At 48.3% G+C, this 19691-nt stretch overlaps 1 long non-coding RNA gene across 1 annotated transcript in view; it reads left to right on the forward strand.

Annotated features, from left to right (window-relative positions):
- The first annotated feature begins 315 nt into the window (after positions 1-315).
- The window catches only part of LOC135050490 (uncharacterized), an 81448-nt gene continuing 62072 nt past the window's right edge, over positions 316-19691 (forward strand). The window contains exon 1 of the long non-coding RNA XR_010241623.1: positions 316-375. This is a non-coding gene — a long non-coding RNA (uncharacterized LOC135050490). The remainder of the gene's footprint in view (positions 376-19691) is intronic.

Consider the following 19691-nt stretch of genomic DNA (forward strand, 5'->3'; position numbering starts at 1 on the left):
GCCTATTGGCTACAATTCACGGAAAGCACTGGGAGAGGATTCCTCCGGACCCTCACCGGCAGTGGCCGCCGCACATGTGTGGTCAGCAGGACCGTGCAGGAGTTCCGGTGCCTCCCAGTGAGATCGCTGGTGCTTATTACTTCTCAATAGTCCCATTTATTTTCTGCCTCCCAGAACAGGGTAAATGACACAGGTGACATAACGTGTACACGTCTATGCTGGAACGCAGAGCATGACAAGGCCCTTAAAGTAAACACTATAGATTCCTGAGGCATTAACGAGCTGACATGAAATCTTATCTCTGAGTTTTAGGTTCCATATTAAAGCTCTTCAACCTTGTGCAGTATGAATTCTGTGAGAGCGGAGTCAGACCAGGTGAGTCACAAAGAGATAATGTTTTCTCCTAATGTCACGTTTCAAACGGTGTAAGAGGTAAGCGGTGAAAAGTCAGAGGGTGTTTAAGGCATGGCAGCATGTCATAGGATTATATGTACGGCTGCAATTGTCTTTCCCTTCATGGTGTAAATCAGGAGACACTAATAGCAGTTAATCAGATTATTTCTGCACAGACATCGGCCATTTGTGTAACTATCCGTACCGCGTGACTGAATCAGGCCAAATAAGTGCTGTGTTATTACCAGCTTGTTGTTTCAGATCATACCAACAAGAGGTGACAAAATGGAGGGGGGATTCTATCTGGGCTTTTTGCACAGTGAGCTGGAATACATTCCTTACACAGGTCTGGTTCTCACCTATCAGCTGTAGATAAGATCAGCTGCGCATAAAAAATGCACTCACAATAGGATGAATGATTTGCTATGGGCGCGTCCCCACCATTGCTTTCTAAACTATTAACGCCGATCATAACACGTTAGCATGCAGCATGACCAACTTATTGCCTGAGATTTCCTCTACGGGCCAGATGTACTGAGGGGGGGTATGCAATTAGCTCCGTTCGTTTCGGAGCTAATAAATTCGCCCCCCCCCTAAGTATTCAATTGCGGCCTGTTATCGTCCATTTTGAAGGCATTTTCGCCGATGTCTTTTCAACTATTTTTTTAAAGTGAAAAGACATTGGCGGAAAATGCCTCAAAATTGGCAAAAATGGCCCACGTTGCTACAGAAAACACATGGATCGCTAATCCATGTGTTTTCCACCACCTGCCGCATTTTTCGTGTAGACAAAAAAAAAACGGCCCTGCTATTGCATAGGGTGAATCCCCATTCGCTTTAAAAATAGCGAAAAGCCTAGGCGAAAAAAACTGAGCTAATTGCACACCACCTAAGCCTTGAAAAGTTATACATTGCACAGTGATAAATTGCCAACCAAACAGCTCCTGTCATGTCACAGGCTGTGTTTGAAAAATGACAGTTAGGAGCTGATTGGATGGTAGTTTATCACCGAGCAATTTATCACTCTCCAAGGCTTGATAAATCTGTCCCTCAGTCTGTAACATGGCAGTTAGGAGCTGATTGGCTGATACTTTATCACAGTGCAATACATCATTTTTCAGGGCTTAGTACACCTCTCCTTAAATGAGTTATCAGACCAATTTTAACACGTGTATTACATCTCAGTTGGACTGATGATAACCTTTTTATTTCTATAATATCTGTTCTTCTTTGAGGATATATTATTTATTTATTTATTTATTTATTAGCAGTTTCTTATATAGCGCAGCATGTTCCGTTGCGCTTTACAATTAGAACAACAGTTATAGAACAAAACTGGGCAAAGACAGACAGACATAGAGGTAGGAAGGCCCTGCTCGCAAGCTTACAATCTATAGACCCTTTCTTAATATTAGGTAATGACTGGTTGCAGTGAGATAGTGCTGGTGGAGAGTGTGTAGGGCATTAGATTTGAAGCACCTGTTTGTTTTTCTTTTGCCTGTGGATATTGGTGGTCATTCCGAGTTGATCGCACGTAGCAACTTTTTGCTGCTCGTGCGATCAACCTGACGCCGCCTATGGGGGAGTGTATTATAACATAGCAGGGCTGCCATCGCTTGTGCAGCCCTGCAATGCTAAAAGAGTTTCCTGTAAAACAAGACCAGGGTCAGACCTACTTACCCTGTGCGACGGATCCAGCGACTAAGGTCCCGGGATTGACTTCAAACATCCGCCCTCCAAACGCCTGGACACTTCTGCGCTCGGATCTCCACGCCCGGAAAATGGTGAGTAGACGCCCTGGAACGCCTCCCCGCCGTCAATCTTCTTGCGATCGCCGCTGTGATCACTTACAGCGCTGGCGGCGTCGCTGCCCGGCGATGACCGTCACCAGGCAACGAAGCGCGTGCGAATTGCAGGTGCCGCGCAGCCGCAGTCCCGACCCGTTCGCACCGCAGCGAAGAACCGCTGCGTGCGAACAGATCAGAATGACCCCCATTGTTAAACCATCCTGAAGCATGGCTACAACAGTATTGTTACCCCTAGGCAAGGAAATCCCGGGCCATAGTAAAATTATTGCAATTGTCCATCCAGGGGTCCAAGAATTAGATGTGATCAGCTAGCATCCAGGCCCAGAGACTTGGTGACCATGTATATGGATGTCAGTACTAAGACTTGGCCTGAGTCTTGGTGGGTCTCGTGATAATGTGCCCACCATAAACAGGGGGACAATCAAGCAGCGCAAACAGTTTCCTTGCCAGCAATAATGGGACAGTAGGCTCACAGCCGTGGATTAAACGTCAAGCGGATACCCACACTAGAAGCTTAGTATTGGTCTAACGGTACTTACAGTATGTTAAGTCAGAGTGTCGACGCAAGATTGTCGCCGTATAATGTCAACATTTAATATGCCGACAATCGCAATGCTGACAATGACAGAATGTTGAAATTCTGAAAATCGACAATAGAATGTTGGCAGAAGATTTTTGGATGATTACCGGGTTATAGTTAGGTAACAGCCTGTGGTATTGTGACAATGATATCCAGACTTGTAATGATAAATAGCGCGGTGCGTATGGGAGTCTCCATCCCCTTCATTACAAAGTAGCAGTCCGCAATCAAGCAATGCATGGTGCATACCAACGTGCAGCAGCTGCCAATCTGGTCCATGCAGAAAATCAGGTTAGAGAAAGTATACATTCTCAGTAATACTGACTGTGACCCCGAGGGGACTCGTTGCTGTTACTGTCTATTGCACCCATGAGAAAACTGCACTGATACGGGCAGACATGGGTGTATTTGCTTTCCCGGCTGAAACAGAATTGAGGGAACTGGGAACATTAGTGATCTACAGTATATGGCAATTTCTGCAGAAGATACATGTCTGCTTACCCCACTTACACCCATGCATCACTGCCAGATAGGGACATCTAAGGTAGTATATAAAGATACATCTTTATTTTGTATGTGAGGAGCCGATTCATTATATCCTGCATATTAAATGCGGTGCGTATATAATGATATTGCACAGCATATTATGCATGCGTCATCTGGGGCAGATGGAAAGAATATGCAATATAATAGCCCATAGGCTACTATAGGCTAATGTCAGCTTCAGATGGCATTAGCGGCTGGAGCAAAACTCAAGCTTGGTAAAGCTAACTGCATAGCAACCCCCATAGAAGCTGGAGGGACCGTGCCAGATATTGGAAGTGTCTACTGCGCTCCCTCCTTCTCACATCCTGGGAATGCTTCATGTATGCGACTATTCCCCCAAAAACGTGTGTTTAACCTCTTCGCTGCTGAGCTTATTTCGGTACTTTTTGGGCTGCTCACATTCCACCATCAAAAATAGCAATTGTTTCGGCAGAACCCACTCAAATTATGGGGGTCATTCCGAGTTGTTCGCTCAGTGCCGATTTTCGCAACGGAGCGATTAAGGCAAAAATGTAGTATGCGCTAAGTAATTTAGCACAAAACTTAGTAGATTTACTCACGTCCGAACGAAGAACTTTCATCGTTGAAGTGATCGGAGTGTGATTGACAGGAAGTGGGTGTTTCTGGGCGGAAACTGGCCGTTTTCTGGGAGTGTGCGGAAAAACGCAGGCGTGCCAGGATAAAATGCAGGAGTGTCTGGAGAAACGGGGGAGTGGCTGGCCGAACGCAGGGCGTGTTTGTGACATCAAACCAGGAACGAAACGGGCTGAGCTGATCGCAGTGGCAGAGTAAGTCTCGAGCTACTCAGAAACTGCTAAGAATTATTTATTCGCAATTCTGCTAATCTTTTGTTCGCAATTCTGCTAAGCGAAGATATGTAACGGGCCTGGACCGTGGTACAGTGCCTGCTGTCATGCAGGTGTCGTCACTCTACCCACCTGTGGCACCCTGTCACATACGGTACCCAGAAGCGTCAGGGAACTCCGCCTTCCAGATTGATTGCCGACACGAACACCTCCCTGCAGCGGTCGATGAAGAACCTAGAAGGAAGGGACGTACCGGTTAAGTCATGCGTGCCAACCTCCGTCGAAAGAGCAGGGCATGTCAGGGGTAGTTGCGACCTTCACCGGCTGGGCGCAAGGTCATCACTGGCCAAAAGGCCTCAGCTACCCAATTCTCACACACTCGCAGTCTCGCACGTTGTGTGGTGAGAGGGGTCCTTACGTCCGTGAGCGCAACCCCTGACCGGTATACGGGGACGATGACAAACGGACACAGAGTAATACTCACTCCCGACTCGCTGGTCACCTTGATGGTCGCACCTCTCTGCTTCTGTTGGGGCAAGAAGAGCAGCCTCCCTAACTGCAGGCTACACTAACGGCAAACAACAAATTACAGCCAACTATGCCTGCCTGAGCAAACTAACTTCAGCAACTGAGGCTACTGGTTCTATTCCAAACTAGCAGAGACCGGACTAACTAAACACCGTCACTAACCAACGAGTCAGTAGAATAATCCCCCGGCACAACAGGTGAACCCCGAATAACCAATTCCACTTATCGAATGCTGGTCACTAGCTACTTCCTTCCGCTCTTAACTGAGAACGCGAGCGGGGTCCAGAGTGGACGGCCGTCCACTCCAGATTACCGGGAAACAGAGGCGCGTGGGACGGGAACGTTACTCCACACTCTCTAATCCCTTGTATTATACACCGCGTGGGGCCAGCCGGCTCCTCACGCCCGACCAACCGCGAACCCCTCGGAAGCTGCCGCACGGACCCACTCCCAACCGATCCTGTCCGGGCCGGTCTGTACAATACCACCCCGAGTCCTGTAAAATGCAGTAGGTGACGCAGACCGGAGGCCTGGGTGAGGGCGCAGGCCTGGAAGCCTGAGTGGGGGCGCAGGCCTGGAAGCCTGGGTGAGGGCGAAGGCCTGGAAGCCTGAGTGAGGGCGTAGGCCTGGAAGCCTGGGTGAGGGCGCAGGCCTGGAAGCCTGCGTGAGGGCGCAGACCTGGAAGCCTGGGTGAGGGCACAGGCCTGGAGGCCTGAAGTGGGGCACAGGCCGGAAGGCCTGAAGTGGGGCACAGGCCGGAAGGCCTGAAGTGTGGGCACAGGCCGGAAAGGCCTGAAGTGAGAGCACAGGCCGGAACGCCTGAAGTGGGGCACAGGCCGGAGGCCTGAAGTGGGGCACAGGCAGGAGGGCCTGAAGTGGGGGCACAGCAGAGGTGTATCTAGCACGGGGCGAGCAGGGCACGTGCCCTGGGCGCCGTGGAAGCCCCAACAGAGGGGGCGCCACCGGCATGGCCCGCTTGCCCCATGCGACAGGGATTCTGCCGGCGCTACCTGCGGCGCTCTCCCTGTCTCCCCGGCTGCTATGCCTGTCACACTAGATAGGCAGCGGCAGCCAGGAGCCTCCCCTCCTCCCTGCACATTGCGCGATCGCGCGTGCGCGCGACCGCAACCTCGGAGGTACGCGCGTGCGCATCCGCGGTTTGCTGGGTTAAACAGGTGAGCGGACTTTATACTTTTTAAAGATGTTTATAGTTTTCTGTCGGAAGAGGGGGGTGCGGGACAGTGTGTGTGTGTGTGTTAATTGTGTGAGTGTGTTAATTGTGTGTGTGTGTGTGGGACAGTGTGAGAGTGTGTTAATTGTGTGAGTGTGTTAAGTGTGTGTGTGTGTGTTAATTGTGTGAGTGTGTTAATTGTGTGTGTGTGTGTGTGTGTGTGTGTGTGTGTGTGTGTGTGTGTGTGTGTGTGTGTGTGTGTGTGTGGGACAGTGTGAGTATGTGTTATTTGTGTATGTGTGGGACAGTGTGCGTGTGTGTTAATTGTGTATGTGTGGGACAGTGTGAGTGTATGTTAATTGTCCCGGCGGTGATTGGCGTCTGCAGTGTGCGCCCCCCCCCCTGTCCTCCTTCTCCGCCGCTGACAGGAGCGGTGTTTTGCGTCTCTCCCCCTTCTCCGCTGGCTGCGTCCTCCCGCTGACAGGAGCGGCGGTGTGCGGTTCTCCCCCTACGTCCTCCCGGCATGGCCCTGCAGTGTGTGCGGCTCTCCCCAGCAGCAGCAGCAGGTTAGTGTCTCTCCCCCTCCCCCTCCCCCCCTCTCCCTCCCGCTCCCCCCCCCTCTCTCTCTCCTCCTCCTCCTCTCTCTCTCTCTCTCTCTCTCTCTCTCTCCTCCTGTGGATTGAAGTTTGTAAGTATAATTTTCATTTTTACAGGTGCCCCTATTGGATTCTACTGGACAAGTGGACGTGACCGGCGTGGGATATAGGTAAGTATGTGTGAGTGTGTCAGTGTGTTTTAATACATTTTTACTGTCACGGTGTGCGAGTTGTGTTTTTATTTGGGTATTTTTTCTGTTGTAGAACTACAGGTACCAGCGGGCCCGTTATTTCCCCGCATGCTGGTACTTGAGGTTCTCCAAGTACCAGCAAGCGGGGGAGGCTTGCTGGGCCTTGTAGTTCCACAACAAAAAACAATGGCCCTCATTCCGAGTTGATCGCTCGCAAGGCGATTTTAGCAGAGTTACACACGCTAAGCCGCCGCCTACTGGGAGTGAATCTTAGCTTCTTAAAATTGCGACCGATGTATTCGCAATATTGCGATTACAAACTACTTAGCAGTTTCAGAGTAGCTTCAGACTTACTCGGCATCTGCGATCAGTTCAGTGCTTGTCGTTCCTGGTTTGACGTCATAAACACACCCAGCGTTCGCCCAGACACTCCCCCGTTTCTCCGGCCACTCCTGCGTTTTTTCCGGAAACGGTAGCGTTTTTAACCACACGCCCCTGAAACGCCGTGTTTCCGCCCAGTAACACCCATTTCCTGTCAATCACATTACGATCGCCGGAGCGAAGAAAAAGCCGTGAGTAAAAATACTATCTTCATTGTTAAATTACTTGGCGCAGTCGCAGTGCGAATATTGCGCATGCGTACTAAGCGGAATTTCACTGCGATGCGATGAAATATACCGAGCGAACAACTCGGAATGAGGGCCAATATTCTTTTTTTTAATTACATGGCTATCAGCCTCCCATCCACCGCCCACGGATGGGGGGGACAGCCTCGGGCTTCACCCCTGGCCCTTGGGTGCCTGGAGGGGGGGTTACCCCTTGATTTAAGGGGACCCCACTCCTTCAGGGAACCCCGGCCAGTGGTGACTAGTTGGGGGGGGTAATGCCACGGCCGCAGGGATCTACATAAATGTGTCCCCCGGCTGTGGCATTATGTCCCTGGCTAGGGGAGCCCGGTGCTGGTTTTAAAAATACGGGGGACCCCTACATCTTTTGTCCCCCGTATTTTTGGAACCAGGACTGGACTAAGAGCCCGGTGCTGGTTGTCTAAATACGGGGAACCCCTGTCCAATTTTTTCCCAGTGTTTAAACAACCAGGACCAGCTCAAAGAGCCCGAGGCTGTTTATACTTAGGAGGGGGGACCTCACGCATTTTTTTTTTTTTTACATTTTTTAACCCATTCAGACCTTTTCCGTTAAGATAATGGAATCCCTGGACAACAAAATTGAATTCATGTCCTCCTCCCACTCCCTTCCCAGTCCCAAACACTAATTATTATTTTTTTCTATAAAAATGTACAATATATCACAAGTATTATGAGCAGGCAGGCAGCGGGCATTGGCGGCATCGGACTGAGATGCAAATTAGTGGCGGAGGGCTGGGTCAGTTGATGGTGGGCGGGTTTGTAAGCCATTGGCGGTGGCAGCGGACATTGGCTCAGAGGCAGTGGTGGGCATTGGCTCGGTGGTGGTAGGGGTCATCGGCAGGATTTGGCGGACATTATGGCTGTAGTGCCTCACCAGCCACTGACCTCACCGCATCCACTGGTGTGTGGGACAGTGTGCGTGTGTGTTAATTGTGTGTGTGTGTGGGACAGTGTGAGTGTGTGTTAAGTGTGTGTGTGTGTGTGTGTGTGTGTGTGTGTGTGTGTGTGTGTGTGTGTGTGTGTGGGACAGTGTGAGTGTGTGTAAATTTTTGCAGTCCAGTGTGTGTGGGGGAGGGGAAAGTATGAGAATGTGTGTGTAGTCTGAGTGGATGTGTATGGGGTTTGGGGGTGGCCAGTCTGTGTGTGTGTAATCTACAGCGTGTGTGTGTAAGTAAGGGGGTGTGGCAGTCTGTGTGTGTGTGGGCGGGATGTACTAATGGCCATTTACCGAAGAGGGATATGTATTAAACCACGGACACTGAGATGCCCTTCTCACTCACCATCCAGCTGGGTGGGCGAGCCGGGTAGGTGGAAAGTCAGCAGCAGGGGCAGCATGCCGGATATCAGCAGCCGAGGGTGCGGACTGTAAGGCACGTGCGGAGCAGTGCGGAGCCCAAAGCCGGAGATCGACAGCATGTTGACCGGCAACAAGCGGCTTCTGCTTCCGCGTTCAACATGCTGCCGATCTCCGGCTTTGGGCTACGCAGGGTTCGGGGGATGGGTGTCCTCTGCCGGTGTACTGCAGCTCCTGCAGCAGGAGAGAAGATCCCCCTTCGGAGCACAGCAGGCCACACTGAAAAGGGTGCATCCCCGGTGCGGTGCTCTGCATCCCGGGTGGTGCCGAAGATGTGGAGTGTCGGAGGTGGCAGAAGCGCCGCAGCTTGGGGTGAGAAACCACTGCAGCCCTTCCTCTGCTAAACTCTGCAATTAGTCTATTAAGGGGGTGGGCTCCCCTCACCATAGTGCCCCACAGGATTAGTTAATTAAGGGGGTACGATCCCCTCACTCTATAATGTGAATTTTGGCTCATACCCTGTGCTATAATGTGAATTTCGGCTCATACCATGTGGGGTAATGTGAATTTCGGCTCATACCGTGTGGGGCAATGTGAATTTCGGCTCATACCGTGTGGGGTAATGTGAATTTTGGCTCATACCGTGTGCTGTAATGTGAATTTTGGCTCATACCGTGTGCTATAATGTGAATTTTGGCTCATACCGTGTGCTATAATGTGAATTTCGGCTCATGCCATGTGGGGTAATGTGAATTTCGGCTCATACTGTGTGCTATAATGTGAATTTCGGCTCATACCGTGTGGGGTAATGTGAATTTCGGCTCATGCCATGTGGGGTAATGTGAATTTCGGCTCATACCTGTCACGATCCGGGTATCTGGACGCCATTTCTTACCTATCAGATGCCTCCTAAGGCTGGCTCAGCGCTCCAGGACCGGATCCCATCTGTTATCCTGATGTGCACATTCCCGCATCCTCTCCTGTCTCTCTGGACGCAGTCACAGTAACGCCTTATACATCTGGCATGGCGTCTCCCGCGGCCTCCGCCGCCGTCCCTGAGCTTCTGCATTCAGAGTGGCGATTACGTCAGCCGCGGCCTCCGCTGTGTCCGCGTGGTCGGATGTGCATCTGTCAGCCTGGCGTCTCCTGTCTCCGGTGGCCGGCGCCGCCATTACTGTTTTCCAGACCACATGGATTACAATCCAAACTTCCCTCCAAGTGTCTGCATGGGCGCAGCCATCTTGGATTCTGTCAGCTGATCATTCCTACCAATCCGTTGTCAGTATTATTAATTTGCATAATTGCCTAGCCAACGCCTTCCTTGCTGCAGGTATAAATAGGTTGTGCCTGAGCAAGGAAGGCGTCAGTGCTTTGGTTGTCAAACCTAGTTCCAGTTTGTCTCTCTTCTGTGAATGTCTTCCAGGTTCCAGCTCCTGTCTCCAGACTTCTGCTATAGAGACCCGCACCAGCATTCCACCTGCGGTGTAGCCTGACTCTCCAATCCATTGTGGATTCATCTGTTTCCAGCTACAACATTACCTGCTTCCAGCTCAGCTTCCAGCAGAGTACAGCTTCCCTTAAAGGGCCGGTGTCCTTCCTACACTTTACCACTCTCCACCGGTATTATTATTTCTCCGCTCTCAAATTCTACATTTCATCTACATTGCATCGCTCTCAAGCTTTATTTATTATTTAACTGGTTCCAGCCAGTATCCACTCCGTGCCAGCACATGTCTGGTTCTAACCAGTACCCACAGCAGCATTTTATCTACAGCAGTCCAGCTTTCCCTGGAACACCAGCTGGTACGACCCTGGGCTTTCCTCATTGCTACAGTTGAGCCTGGTAAGGACTTTCCAACTTGCAGATAATAAGAACTGTCTCATACCACCAGAGCTCTGTGGCCCCTGCCACCCTGTAGTACCCAGGAACTGTATTATTATTTCTCTGCTGATTTTTATGTTACCTTTTACTGCTACTGTGATGCATGGAGTTTGTCATAAATAAATATCATTGACTTTTACTCAAGTTGTCGTGGTCACGCCTTCGGGCGGTTTCTCTTCATGTTACTTACATGTCCAGGGGTCTGATACAACCTCCCAGGTTCCGGTACATCTCAGCCCCTACAACTGAGGCTGCCTTCCGTCAGCTCAGGCCCTCAGTTGTGACAATACCGTGTGCTATAATGTGAATTTCGGCTCATGCCATGTGGGGTAATGTGAATTTCGGCTCATACCATGTGCTATAATGTGAATTTCGGCTCATACCGTGTGGGGTAATGTGAATTTCGGCTCATGCCATGTGGGGTAATGTGAATTTCGTCTCATACCATGTGCTATAATGTGAATTTTGGCTCATACCGTGTGGGGTAATGTGAATTTCGGCTCATACCGTGTGCTATAATGTGAATTTCGGCTCATACCGTGTGGTGTAATGTGAATTTCGGCTCATACCATGTGCTATAATGTGAAAGGGGCACCAGTACTAGATAGTATAAGGGGTCCTACTACACTGAAGGACATGCCCCTTTTGAGTGACCACGCCCCTTTTCCGGAGCGCACACGCCTTCGGCGCGCGCATAATTGCTATCTGCACTCTTTCATTCCGCCTTCAAAAATTCAACCTCGACCATTGCACCTACATCTATACATACACACCCTGACATCTTTATATACAGTGACACCGGTGGCGTCTGCACATACTTTCCTTTTGTATTTATTTATTTTTTTTGTATTTTTTATTTGTATTTTTTTTTGGGGGGGGGGGGGGGCGCGCCATTATTGATCTTGCCCTGGGCTCCAAAAACCCTAGCTACGCCTCTGGGGCACAGGCAGGAGGCCTGACTAAGTGGCCACAGGCCGGAAGGGCCTGGTTATGCCCGCAGGCCTAGCGCCTGTTCCTGGTCCTCTTGGGTGGATTATAAATAAGTGAATGTGGCCCAAGGCCGCCTACCCGTCACGGTGGGAGAGGCCGCAGCAGGGAGCTTCGTTAGCTCTTTTGCTTCCCACGCGCTGCGGCACTCTCCGCCGGACTCCCGTCGCTGGGCGTCTTCTTCCGTCGTCTTCTTCTTCTTCTCCGCCATCACCGCTATCTCCGCCGTCGCCGCTATCTCCGCCCCTCAGTCTTTTTTCTTCTTCTTGAGCTCCTCTCCTTTCCGCGTCCGGCGCCCGACTGAGCTCTCCCGCTCCGCAGTATCTCGTATATATGATGCCAGGTGCGGGCGGAGCTATGACACGGCGAGCTCTGATTGGCTCGCCGCGGCGTCTTCCCATTGGCTGCCAAGGCGCGAGCTCCGATTGGTTCGCGCTTGGCGCGCCATTTAAAATGCGGCAACAAGATTGGAGGGGCTTGAATCCCTAGGGATGCAAGTCCCTCCAAGTCGGGACCTAGCCGCCGAATCCCGTCACGCCAGAGGGAAATGGGGGACAACCCCCTTCCCATTTCCCCCCCCCCCCCTTTGTCCTTTGTGGTCCCCACAAAGCAAGAATCCGACCACACAAAGTTAGGGTCCGCGTAGCGGGGGCCCGGAACACCCTGATTAGAACGCTGTCACTGACCTGGGTTGGGGGTGTTGTAAACTCGGGGGTTCTTCCGATGATCGGGAAGAGGAACCACAGCTGGGTCGGAGCAGAAATGGACGGATATAGGTTTTCCTCATACAGGACTCTGACAGTTAGATTTGGTGTAAAATGCTGAAGGACTTTATTATGGGAAGGGGGTAATACAGCGAAACATAAACAGAAGTGAAGTTGTGGGCAATGTCCAAGGTTACTGAATAGTTAGTGAGCAATGTCCACATTGATAAAGCTAAATATTTATCGTATATAATACCCTTTATGAGGTCTAAGAACACTGTACGCTATTTATGTATGAAGTACCGTAAGGGTACGCTAGTTGCGTAACAATCGCTTTGCCGTGATCGAGACGCTCAAGCGTCACGTTCACTCACGGCCAAGAGATCACAGGCAGGCACGTTATTGGCTGTTGACTAAAGTAATGATTCGCTATAGCGTAGCGAACGCTCGGGACCACGAGGAGATCACCAGCGGCGCTGACGCTCACTATATTAAACCTTTGTATCTAAAGCATAAACAGTGTATTGTGCAGTAAAACCTTAGTGTAATGTTAGAGAGTAAATGCAACACAGTATAACCTTATTACCTTAAAAGCTGTTTGAGCGTCACCGACGCTCTGAGAATACTTAATACTATAAGAAACACACAGATACCGTGCTCAGGGTCCAACGCCTAAAATATATATTATGAATGCTATACTTGCAAAAGAGTTAAACACAATACAAGTCATACACTACAATATAACATAGACTACCTAACCAGATAACTACACAAGAAATACAATACAATACAATTTAAGGGAAAAATGAGTGAGAAAGAGAAGGAGAGAGAGAGAGAGAGAGAGAGAGAGAGAGAGAGAGAAATTGAGAGAGATTGGCCCACAATAACAAGAAGATCAATATAGCTGCGGAGAAACACTTACGCACAAGGGGAAACGATCGCATGCGCCTCGATATCCAGCTCCCGATTATCAGCAATGAGAACCGTTGAAGAGAGTGAACTGGATATGGTCGGCCTGCCTATTTATGCCCCACACACAATACAATTCAATGGTCCCTACAATCTCATTGTTCATTGGACACAGGAATTCGGCTTCGCATTATAACAAAAGGTCATAGGTTGATTCATACAGGTGGGCTGTGACTATTTCCAACTGCTCAGGTGGGAGGGAAACTGGGTTTCCCGCCGCATGGGTAATAAAGTGCAAATAAAGTAAATGTTCATAAACTTCTTATGTCCATAACTATTCGCACGAGCGATTGATCTGCTTCAAACCAACACCGGAATATTTCTAATTAAATATTCTTCCGATGGATACTAAACACCACTGTATTACTCCTGTCTGACCCTTCGTATCAAACAAAGAGGGATTTCTCTGTTCATGAACATTCTATATTAACCAAACTTTCAGAATCTATCAAAGGGACCATGATCTACAAAATACATTATTACTGAAAATATGTAACGAATGAGTCGCACGCTACGATTACATAAACTCTACCGTAAATACGCATACCGTGCGCCTGCGGGTGCCCGCGACTGTGAGTATGTGCACGTACGGGAGAGCGTACGCATGCGCAGCGCGGACCAGTATGAGGTGCAAATATGGCAGTGTGTGTAGAGATATTTTTCTGGCTTTGACAGTCCACCCTTTGGCAGTCAATAATAACTGCCACCTTCTGAAAACATTTCAAAAAGAGAAAAATATATGTTAGGGGTTAATACATTTACATGGTTGGGTAAGGGAGGAGAGGAGATGGTAGGAAAAGGGCATGACCTAGTGAGATAGCAGAAGCATGTGTGTATGAATCCGTGCTTGGGGGTCATGTATCATCGTGCCGTACGTGTTTTAAATCAAGCTTCGAGGTATTGCGAAGTATACATGTGAATTCCTTCTTATCCCGTGGTACGGGTCTGTGGATGGGCTGTCAAACTTTACCGAGCTCTTTTCGGCTTTGGTTGTAACAAAATGGGGGAGCACATTTTAGTTGATGATACATGAATGGGGGAGATATGTGATTGCTGATATCTGTGCCTGTATTCCCTATCGACTATGTGTGTCATTACTTGTGGGTTGTAGAAATGAAGAAAAGACATAATTACGGTAAATGCGGTGGTATTCTATGTCAGGTAAATGTACAGTCGTCGATTGAGGTTTTGTTCGGTATCAGTTGAAAGTCGTCTTCTTTGCGCTGTTTTGCCCATTAGGTGCGAGCAAAAAGCTTTGTAAATGCCAATAGATTTACAAAAATGTTGGGCTAGCGTGAGTTTAAGAATTCTAGGGAAACTGGGGATCCATGGCAAAGTTCATCAAATGTCCGTATCTAAAGTGGTCAAAACTTCTTCTTTGGTCAATCCGTTGTCTGTATAGTGTCTTGTCAACTTCCTCGTCCAAGGGGGTCTTTTTATCTTGGAGAAAAACAGAAAAACAGGTGAAAGAAACGGACCGTAGAAATCGCATTTTCATCACATCATTGTTTCTACATTTGGGTCATAAATCAAGTCCAGGTTAATTACAGTTTCCTCACTCCTTAAACTCATTACCCTAGTACGATGATTGCACTTCATTAAAGCCTGACCGCATCTAAATATCAATCCAATCGATATGACAACACCTAAGATACATAGGAGAAACTTCCCAACATCCATTATGACTCCTTGAGCCCAGTCTCCTAAACCAGAAAACCAATTTCGCGGGTTCAACCATGACACCCAACCAGTCAGCTCATTACCTACAGCAGCAAGAGTGAGATTGTGTCTCCTGCGAAATTCCCACTTCAATTGGAGAATATCGTCCATCTTTTGGTCTATGACCTCGACCGGATCCTCGGTGCTATTTGTAATATATGTGCAACATTTCACGCCGTATTGTGTTGCCAGTGTGACACAATATCCGCCTGTCACTGCTGTGAGGTAATTGAGAACCATTCTATGCTGTACCAGTTCTGTTTTGTAAGCCTGAAGTTCTCTTCCAGTATACCTAAACGTGTCATCATACATTTCAGTGATATTATCTAACAAATTTGCGAGCGCCGATATGTATTTATAATTCAGCACTCCTCTAGCGGTGCGGGTGAAATCTAACGCGATTAAGAATTAAATCCCGGTGGATTCACTTATCAGATCAGAGGCCGGATGCTCTGTCTTCTCTATCAGGTGCCTTTTAACAACGTGCTCGTAATGGGTGTGAGTATAAGGAGCTTGGGCACCACGGTGTATATCTTTCATTTTGTCATGTGATACAGTCATTACTTCAGGCAGTACTTTTCCAATATAACACAATCCTTCAGAGTTTGGGGCAAGCCACTTGTACGCCTTTCTCCCGCATATGAAATATGCATCATCGGGGAGAACATATGGGACGGAGTAGGACATAACCATATTACACACCTTCCATGTGAAATCTCCTAACCCTAATTCTTCCATCTGCTTAGTACACGTATCAGGTTGTACGATATGTGCACAGTATCCTGGTGATACCTCTCCAACTTTAGTAATCCTATTTCCTAAGGTATACCTATACCGGAAAGATTTTCCTCTACTGGCTATGTGGCGTACAAGCTCTGTATCTGTAGGCATTCTATCTGCTCTATGCGAAAAGGTCATGGTGTGGTTACTCCATGACACTTCCCAATTTCCCGGTTTTCGGGGATTGGAGATGTTGAAACATAATAGGGACCTATCCACATGGTATTGGTGGAGCTTCAAACTAGGAGGGCTGGAGATATTAAACCTCCGGTCCACCGGTCTCCCACCATTTAACTCAAGTACCTCCTCTATCGTTAAAGGAAATGGTACTAGCCCTGATTTGCTATGACCCTGAGGTACTTGAGAGCATACCCAACAATCTGTTTTGTTTAACACATTACCCACTAAGGAGTGATAGTCACTCAATGGATGCCGGTCCATATGGATATTAAAACTGGATTGGCATTTCTTAATGCACCCATCCTCAATGACATTGTTACAGAGCCTACAGATACAGTTTTCTTCAGCTAACAATCCTTCACAATTCCTTCTATGGTCAATGCTATCGGATCGTTTTCTGATACTCGCCTTTGCTTGTTGATTATGTTGTTCTCGGAAAACTACGCCTCCATCTTTATCATCAGAACCCATTCCAGAACCTCTCTCGACCTCCATGGTACTCTCGCCGGAACAGACTGCTCTGGTCAACATCATGGTTAACAGGAAAATCCGGATCACAGTCTCTTGGGGCAAGTCCATCTTATAGGAGGAAACGGAGAAGAATGAGAAGGGGGAAAAAGAAATTTTAGGGAGAGGGGATGGGAAGTGGAGAAAAACAATAAAAGGGAGTGGGGAGTCGACAACAGCTCTTGGTCTTGAGATTTTCACGGCTCAGGTGCCGCCTCAGTCCTCCTGGAACAGACACTCCAGTGATACAACCTCTACCGTCTGTTCCTTATCACGGGACTTCTCTGGATCAGCAACCTTCTTGCAGTGGGATGAATGAACCCAAGTCTCTCTCTCAGCAACCTTCAATGCTGTAGTGCTAGTCAATAAGACCTGGTATGGTCCTTCCCATCTGTCAATAAGGCAACCTGAGCGTAGAAAATTCCGTATCATTACATAATCCCCAGGTTCAATGTCATGACAATTACTATCTGGTAAATCAGGAATCACTAACTTCAGATTATCATTTTGATTCCTCAACTGTTTACTCATGTTAATCAAGTATTTTACAGTTACTTCATTGTTACACTTCAAATCATCCTGAGGGTTAATCATAACATGTGGTTGTCGACCAAACAAGATTTCAAAGGGAGACAGATTAAGAGGGGACCTGGGAGTGGTTCTGATGCTGTACAGTACAATGGGTAAAGCTTCTGGCCATGTCAATCCTGTCTCTGCCATCACTTTACTCAGTTTATTTTTAATAGTGCTGTTCACTCTTTCGACCTTCGCACTCGCCTGTGGACGGTACGGAGTGTGCAGCTTGCTATCAATTCCCATCAATTTACACATTCCTTGAAAGACATCACCTGTAAAATGGGTACCCCTATCACTTTCGATAATTCTAGGGATACCATATCTACATACAAATTCCTGCACAATTTTCTTCGCAGTAAACATAGCGGTATTTGTGGCCGCCGGAAATGCTTCGACCCAATTTGAAAAAACATCTATACAAACAAGTACATATTTCAAATTTCGACAAGGGGGTAATTGAATGAAGTCAATCTGTATTACCTGGAAAGGGCCGCCGGCAGGTGGGATATGGGATGGTTCTGTAGGTATTGCCTTTCCAATATTCTTTCTCAAACAGGTAAGGCACGACATGGCTCTTTTACTCGCATGAGAGGAGAATCCTGGGGCGCACCAATATGCTCTTACCAACTTGCACATCCCTTCCTTGCCTAGATGAGTCAGCCCGTGAGCTGCTTCAGCCAAACATGGAAGATATGCTCTGGGGGCCACTGGTTTACCATGTCCATCCGTCCAGAGTCCTGAGGACTCCTGGCCATATCCCTTTGCCTTCCAGACTGCCTTTTCCTGTGTGGAACACAAATTTTGCATCTCACACAACTTCTGTGTGTTGATGGTATTAAATACCATCAGTTGTGTGGTGTCTGTCTGTCTGGGGGTAGCAGCTGCTAACTTAGCTGCTTCGTCTGCTCGGCTGTTACCAAGCGATACTGGGTCTTGGCTATATGTATGTGCTTTACATTTGATAACAGCCACTCTGTCGGGTTCCTGTATCGCTGTTAGAAGCCTTTTTATGTGAGCTGCATGCGCTACCGGTGTACCAGCTGCCGTCATGAAATTTCTGAGGCGCCATAGGGCTCCGAAATCATGAACTACCCCGAAGGCGTATCTAGAATCGGTGTAGATATTGGCTGACTTACCCTTAGCCAATTCACATGCTCTGGTTAGGGCGACCAGTTCAGCAACCTGGGCTGAGTGAGGTGGGCCTAGCGGTTCCGCTTCTATGGTGCCTTGGTCATCTACGACTGCGTATCCAGTACACAAGTCTCCCGAGTCTGACTGTCTATGACAACTACCGTCCGTGTAGAACGTAAGTTCTGCATCTTCCAGTGGGTTGTCACTGATGTCAGGCCTTGCGGTAAAATTTTGGGTCAAATATTCTATACAATCATGAGTATCTTCCTTTGTATTAAATCCTCCTTCCCCAGTACTCTCATCCTCCACCCTTTGGGTCTGTCCAGACACACTTGGGAGATATGTTGCAGGATTTAATGCACTGCATCTCCTTATGGTGATGTTTACGGGGGCCATTAGTGCCAATTCCCATCTTGTAAACCGCGCTGATGAGATGTGCCTGGTTTGGGCAGAATTTAACAAGGCTGACACTGCATGCGGTGTATGAATTGTGAGGTTGTGACCTAGCACGACGTCTTCGCTTTTTGTTACTAGCAATGCTATCGCAGCAACGCTTCGCAAGCATGTGGGGAGGGATCGCGCTACCGTGTCTAGCTGAGCGCTGTAATATGCTACTGGCCTGCTGGCATCACCGTGCTTTTGGGTTAGTACGCCTGCCGCGCAACCAGCACTTTCTGTTCCGTATAGTTCAAAGGGTTTCCCATAGTCCGGCATACCTAATGCTGGTGCCTGCGTTAGGCACTGTTTAAGTCTCTCAAATGCTGCCTCAGACTCGTCTGTGTGCGAAATCCGATCAGGTTTGTTTGAGGAGACCATCTCCTGCAAAGGTAACGCTAGGATGGAAAACCCTGGGATCCAGTTACGGCAATACCCACACATTCCTAAAAATGTTCTGATCTGTTGCTGGGTTTGTGGCAGAGTCATGTCTCTAATTGCTTGAATTCTATCAGCGGTCAGGTGTCTCTGTCCTTGTGTTAAACAGTGTCCCAAATATTTTACCTTAGTTTGGCATAATTGCAACTTGTCTTTGGAAACCTTGTGTCCTGTGTCTGAAAGATGAAACAGGAGCTGTTTCGTATCCTTCAGGGATGCCTCCAATGAATCAGAACACAGTAGTAGATCATCCACGTACTGTATTAATACTGATCCACTCACTGGTTGGAAAGACTGTAAACAATCATGCAAAGCCTGAGAAAATATACTTGGGCTATCTATGAATCCTTGTGGTAATCGAGTCCATGTGTATTGGACTCCTCTGTATGTAAATGCGAACAAATATTGACTGTCAGGGTGCAGAGGTACCGAAAAGAAAGCGGAGCAGAGGTCAATAACAGTGAAAAATTTCGCAGTGGGAGGGATTTGCATTAGGATGACAGCTGGATTTGGCACTACGGGGAACTGACTCTCAACTATTTTGTTAATCCCCCTTAGATCCTGCACTAGCCGGTAACCCCTCCCCCCACTCTTTTTCACAGGGAAGATGGGACTGTTAGCAGTGCTGGACGTTCTTACCAGAATGCCCTGTTGTAGCAAGCGCTCTATTACTGGGTAAACTCCTAACTCCACCTCTGGCTTCAGAGGGTACTGTGGGATTTTTGGAGCTATCCTACCATCTTTTACTTGTACAACTACCGGAGCTACGTTTGCCATTAATCCAGTGTCCTGTCCATCTTTTGTCCAAAGTGACTCTGGTATC

Source organism: Pseudophryne corroboree, chromosome 2, assembly GCF_028390025.1.
Source record: "Pseudophryne corroboree isolate aPseCor3 chromosome 2, aPseCor3.hap2, whole genome shotgun sequence".
Lineage (NCBI taxonomy): Eukaryota > Metazoa > Chordata > Amphibia > Anura > Myobatrachidae > Pseudophryne > Pseudophryne corroboree.